Source organism: Panulirus ornatus, chromosome 8 (assembly GCF_036320965.1).
Source record: "Panulirus ornatus isolate Po-2019 chromosome 8, ASM3632096v1, whole genome shotgun sequence".
NCBI lineage: Eukaryota > Metazoa > Arthropoda > Malacostraca > Decapoda > Palinuridae > Panulirus > Panulirus ornatus.
In genome coordinates this window covers 47243285-47250011 of record NC_092231.1, presented here as the reverse complement: position 1 = coordinate 47250011, position 6727 = coordinate 47243285, and positions in this window count along the sequence as shown.

Here is a 6727-nt window from a genome sequence, read left to right as displayed (position 1 = left end):
TGGTGGCTGATTCATGTGAGAAACTGCAGAAGCTGGTGACTGAGTTTGGTAAAGTGTGTGAAAGAAGAAAGTTAAGAGTAAATGTGAATAAGAGCAAGGTAATTAGGTACAGTAGGGTTGAGGGTCAAGTCAATTGGGAGGTAAGTTTGAATGGAGAAAAACTGGAGGAAGTAAAGTGTTTTAGATATCTGGGAGTGGATCTGACAGCGGATGGAACCATGGAAGCGGAAGTGGATCATAGGGTGGGGGAGGAGGTGAAAATCCTGGGAGCCTTGAAGAATGTGTGGAAGTCGAGAACATTATCTCGGAAAGCAGAAATGCATATGTTTGAAGGAATAGTGGTTCCAACAATGTTGTATGGTTGCGAGGCGTGGGCTATGGATACAGTTGTGTGCAGGAGGATGGATGTGATGGAAATGAGATGTTTGAGGACAATGTGTGGTGTGAGGTAGTTTGATCGAGTAAGTAACGTAAGGGTAAGAGAGATGTGTGGAAATAAAAAGATCGTGGTTGAGAGAGGAGAAGAGGGTGTTTTGAAATGGTTTGAGCACATGGAGAGAATGAGTGAGGAAAGATTGGCCAAGAGGATATATTTGTCGGAGGTGGAGGGAACGAGAAGTGGGAGACCAAATTGGAGGTGGAAAGATGGAGTGAAAAAGATTTTGTGTGATCGGGGCCTGAACATGCAGGAGGGTGAAAGGAGGGCAAGGAATAGAGTGAATTGGATCGATATGGTATACCGGGGTTGACGTGCTGTCAATGGATTGAATCAGGGCATGTGAAGTGTCTAAGGGTAAACCATGGAAAGCAGTGTAGGTATGTATATTTGCGTGTGTGGACGTATGTATATACATGTGTATGGGGTGGGTTGGGCCATTTCTTTCATCTGTCTCCTTGCGCTACCTCGCAAAAGCGGGAGACAGCGACAAAGCAAAAAAAAAAAAATATATGTCTATATATATATATTATCCCTGGGGTTAGGGGTGAAAGAATACTTCCCACGCATTCCTCGCGTGTCGTAGAAGGCGACTAGAGGGGACGGGAGCGGGGGGCCAGAAATCCTCCCCTTCGTGTATTTTTCAACTTTCTAAAATGGGAAACAGAAGAAGGAGTCACGCGGGGAGTGCTCATCCTCCTCGAAGGCTCAGACTGGGGTGTCTAAATGTGTGTGGATGTAACCAAGATGTGAAAAAAGGAGAGATAGGTAGTATGTTTGAGGAAAGGAACCTGGATGTTTTGGCTCTGAGTGAAACGAAGCTCAAGGGTAAAGGGGAAGAGTGGTTTGGGAATGTCTGGGGAGTAAAGTCAGGGGTTAGTGTGAGGACAAGAGCAAGGGAAGGAGTAGCAGTACTACTGAAACAGGAGTTATGGGATTATGTGATAGAATGTAAGAAAGTAAATTATCGATTAATGTGGGTAAAACTGAAAGTTGATGGAGAGAGATGGGTGATTATTGGTACATATGCACCTGGGCATGAGAAGAAAGATCATGAGAGGCAAGTGTTTTGGGAGCAGCTGAATGAGTGTGTTAGTGGTTTTGATGCACGAGACCGGGTTATAGTGATGGGTGATTTGAATGCAAAGGTGAGTAATGTGGTAGTTGAGGGAATAATTGGTATACATGGGGTGTTCAGTGTTGTAAATGGAAATGGTGAAGAGCTTGTAGATTTATGTGCTGAAAAAGGACTAGTGATTGGGAATACCTGGTTTAAAAAGCGAGATATACATAAGTATACTTATGTAAGTAGGAGAGATGGCCAGAGAGCGTTATTGGATTACGTGTTAATTGACAGGCGCGCGAAAGAGAGACTTTTGGATGTTAATGTGCTGAGAGGTGGAACTGGAGGGATGTCTGATCATTATCTTGTGGAGGCTAAGGTGAAGATTTGTATGGGTTTTCAGAAAAGAAGAGTGAATGTTGGGGTGAAGAGGGTGGTGAGAGTAAGTGAGCTTGGAAAGGAGACTTGTGTGAGGAAGTACCAGGAGTGACTGAGTACAGAATGGAAAAAGGTGAGAACAATGGAAGTAAGGGGAGTGAGGGAGGAATGGGATGTATTTAGGGAATCAGTGATGGATTGCGCAAAAGATGCTTGTGGCATGAGAAGAGTGGGAGGTGGGTTGATTAGAAAGGGTGGTGAGTGGTGGGATGAAGAAGTAAGATTATTAGTGAAAGAGAAGAGAGAGGCATTTGGATCATTTTTGCAGGGGAAAAATGCAATTGAGTGGGAGATGTATAAAAGAAAGAGACAAGAGGTCAAGAGAAAGGTGCAAGAAGTGAAAAAGAGGCTAAATGAGAGTTGGGGTGAGAGAGTATCATTAAATTTTAGGGAGAATAAAAAGATGTTCTGGAAGGAGGTAAATAAAGTGCGTAAGACAAGGGAGCAAATGGGAACTTCAGTGAAGGGCGCAAATAGGTAGGTGATAACAAGTAGTGGGGATGTGAGAAGGAGATGGAGTGAGTATTTTAAAGGTTTGTTGAATGTGTTTGATGATAGAGTGGCAGATATAGGGTGTCTTGGTCGAGGTGGTGTGCAAAGTGAGAGGGTTAGGGAAAATGATTTGGTAAACAGAGAAGAGGTAGTAAAAGCTTTGCGGAAGATGAAAGCCGGCAAGGCAGCAGGTTTGGATGGTATTGCAGTGGAATTTATTAAAAAAGGGGGTGACTGTATGATTGAGTGGTTGGTAAGGTAATTTAATGTATGTATGACTCATGGTGAGGTGACTGAGGATTGTCGGAATGCGTGCATAGTGCCATTGTACAAAGGTAAAGGAGATAAGAGTGAGTGCTCAAATTATAAAGGTATAAGTTTGTTGAGTATTCCTGGTAAATCATATGGGAGGGTATTGACTGAGAGGGTGAAAGCATTTACAGAGCATCAGATTGGGGAAGAGCAGCGTGGTTTCAGAAGTGGTAGAGGATGTGTGGATCAGGTGTTTGCTTTGAACAATATATGTGAGAAATACTTAGAAAAGCAAATGGATTTGTATGTAGCACTTATGGATCTGGAAAAGGCAAATGATAGAGTTGATAGAGATGCTCTGTGGAAGGTATTAAGAATATATGGTGTGGGAGGCAAGTTGTTAGAAGCAGTGAAAAGTTTTTATCGAGGATGTAAGGCATGTGTACGTGTAGGAAGAGAGGAAAGTGATTGGTTCTCAGTGAATGTAGGTTTGCGGCAGGGGTGTGTGATGTCTCCATGGTCGTTTAATTTGTTTATGGATGGGGTTGTTTGGGAGGTGAATGCAAGTGTTTTGGAAAGATGGGCAAGTATGAAGTCTGTTGGGGATGAGAGAGCTTGGGAAGTGAGTCAGTTGTTGTTCGCTGATGATACAGCGCTGGTGGCTGATTCATGTGAGAAACTGCAGAAGCTGGTGACTGAGTTTGGTAAAGTGTGTGAAAGAAGAAAGTTAAGATTAAATGTGAATAAGAGGAAGGTAATTAGGTACAGTAGGGTTGAGGGTGAAGTCAATTGGGAGTGTTTTAGATAGCTGGGAGTGGATCTGGCAGCGGATGGAACCATGGAAGCGAAAGTGGTTCATAGGGTGGGGAGGGGGCGAAAATCCTGGGAGCCTTGAAGAATGTGTGGAAGTCGAGAACATTATCTCGGAAAGAATAATGGGTATGTTTGAAGGAATAGTGGTTCCAACAATGTTGTATGGTTGCGAGGCGTGGGCTATGGATAGACTTGTGCACAGGAGGATGGATGTGCTGGAAATGAGATGTTTGAGGACAATGAGTGGTGTGAGGTGGTTTGATCGAGTAAGTAACGTAAGGGTAAGAGAGATGTGTGGAAATAAAAAGAGAGTGGTTGAGAGAGCAGAAGAGGGTGTTTTGAAATGGTTTGGGCACATAAAGAGAATGAGTGAGGAGAAATTGACCAAGAGGATATATGTGTCGGATTTGGAAGGAACGAGGAGAAGTGGGAGACCAAATTGGAGGTGGAAAGATGGAGTGAAAAAGATTTTATGTGATCGTGGCCTGAACATGCAGGAGGGTGAAAGGAGGGCAAGGAATAGAGTGAATTGGATCGATGTGGTATAGCGGGGTTGACGTGCTGTCAGTGGATTGAATCTGGGCATGTGAAGCGTCTGGGGTAAACCATGGAAAGCTATGTAGGTATGTATATTTGCGTGTGTGGACCTATGTATATACATGTGTATGGGGGTGGGTTGGGCCATTTCTTTCGTCTGTTTCCTTCCGCTACCTCTCTAACGCGGGAGACAGCGACAAAGCAAAAAAAAAAAAAAAAATATATATATATATATATATATATATATATATATATATATATATATATATATATATATATATATATATATATATCCCTGGGGATAGGGGTGAAAGAATACTTCCCACGCATTCCTCGCGTGTCGTAGAAGGCGACTAGAGGGGACGGGAGAGGGGGGCCAGAAATCTTCCCCTCCTTGTGTTTTTTAACTTTCTAAAATGGGAAACAGAAGAAAGAGTCACGCTGGGAGTGCTCATCCTCCTCGAAGGCTCAGACTGGGGTGTCTAAATATGTGTGGATATAACCAATATGTGAAAAAAAGGAGATATAGGTAGTATGTTTGAGGAAAGGAACCTGAATGTTTTGGCTCTGAGTGAAACGAAGCTCAAGGGTAAAGGGGAAGAGTGGTTTGGGAATGTCTTGGGAGTATAGTCAGGGGTTAGTGAGAGGACAAGAGCAAGGGAAGGAGTAGCAGTACTCCTGAAACAGGAGTTATGGGAGTATGTGATAGAATGTAAGAAAGTAAATTCTCGATTAATTTGGGTAAAACTAAAAGTTGATGGAGTGAGATGGGTGATTATTGGTGCATATGCACCTGGGCATGAGAATAAAGATCATGAGAGGCAAATGTTTTGGGAGCAGCTGAATGAGTGCGTTAGTGGTTTTGATGCACGAGACCGGGTTATAGTGATGGGTGATTTGAATGCAAAGGTGAGTAATGTGGCGGTTGAGGGAATAATTGGTATACATGGGGTGTTCAGTGTTGTAAATGGAAATGGTGAAGAGCTTGTAGATTTATGTGCTGAAAAAGGACTGGTGATTGGGAATACCTGGTTTAAAAAGCGAGATATACATTAGTATACGTATGTAAGTAGGAGAGATGGCCAGAGAGCGTTATTGGATTACGTGTTAATTGACAGGCGCGCGAAAGAGAGACTTTTGCATGTTAATTTGCTGAGAGGTGCAACTGGAGGGATGTCTGATCATTATCTTGTGTAGGCTAAGGTGAAGATTTGTATGGGTTTTCAGAAAAAAAGAATGAATGTTGGGGTGAAGAGGGTGGTGAGAGTAAGTGAGCTTGGAAAGGAGACTTGTGTGAGGAAGTACCAGGAGAGACTGAGTACAGAATGGAAAAAGGTGAGAACAAAGGAAGTAAGGGGAGTGGGGGAGGAATGGGATGTATTTAGGGAATCAGTGATGGATTACGCAAAAGATGCTTGTGGCATGAGAAGAGTGGGAGGTGGGTTGATTAGAAAGGGTGGTGAGTGGTGGGATGAAGAAGTAAGATTATTAGTGAAAGAGAAGAGAGAGGCATTTGGACGATTTTTCCAGGGGAAAAATGCAATTGAGTGGGAGATGTATAAAAGAAAGAGACAGGACGTCAAGAGAAAGGTGCAAGAGGTGAAAAAGAGGGCAAATGAGAGTAGGGGTGAGAGAGTATCATTAAATTTTAGGGAGAATAAAAAATGTTCTGGAAGGAGGTAAATAAAGTGCGTAAGACAATGGAGCAAATGCGAACTTCAGTGAAGGGCGCAAATGGGGAGGTGATAACAAGTTGTGTTGATGTGAGAAGGCGATGGAGTGAGTATTTTGAAGGTTTGTTGAATGTGTTTCATGATAGAGTGGCAGATATAGGGTGTTTTGGTCGAGGTGGTGTGCAAAGTGAGAGGGTTATGGAAAATGATTAGGTAAACAGAGAAGAGGTAGTAAAAGCTTTGCGGAAGATGAAAGCCGGCAAGGCAGCAGGTTTGGATGGTTTTGCAGTGGAATTTATTAAAAAGGGGGTGACTGTATTATTGAGTGGTTGGTAAGGTTATTTAATGTATGTATGACTCATGGTGAGGTACCTGAGGATTGGCGGAATGCGTGCATAGTGCCATTGTACAAAGGCAAAGGTGATAAGGGTGAGTGCTCAAATTACAGAGGTATAAGTTTGTTGAGTATTCCTGGTAAATTATATGGGAGGGTATTGATTGAGAGGGTGAAGGCATGTACAGAGCATCAGATTGGGGAAGAGCAGTGTGGTTTCAGAAGTGGTAGAGGATGTGTAGATCAGGTGTTTGCTTTGAAGAATGTATGTGAGAAATACTTGGAAAAGCAAATGGATTTGTATGTAGCATTTATGGATCTGAAAAAGGCATATGATAGAGGTGATAGAGATGCTGTGTGGAAGGTATTAAGAATATATGGTGTGGGAGGCAAGTTGTTAGAAGCCGTGAAAAGTTTTTATCGAGGATGTAAGGCATGTGTACGTGTAGGAAGAGAGGAAAGTGATTGGTTCTCAGTGAATGTAGGTTTGCGGCAGGGGTGTGTGATGTCTCCATGGTTGTTTAATTTGTTTATGGATGGGGTTGTTAGGGAGGTGAATGCAAGAGTTTTGGAAAGAGGGGCAAGTATGAAGTCTGTTGGGGATGAGAGAGCTTGGGAAGTGAGTCAGTTGTTGTTCGCTGATGATACAGCGTTGGTGGCTGATTCATGTGAGAAACTGCAGAAGCTGG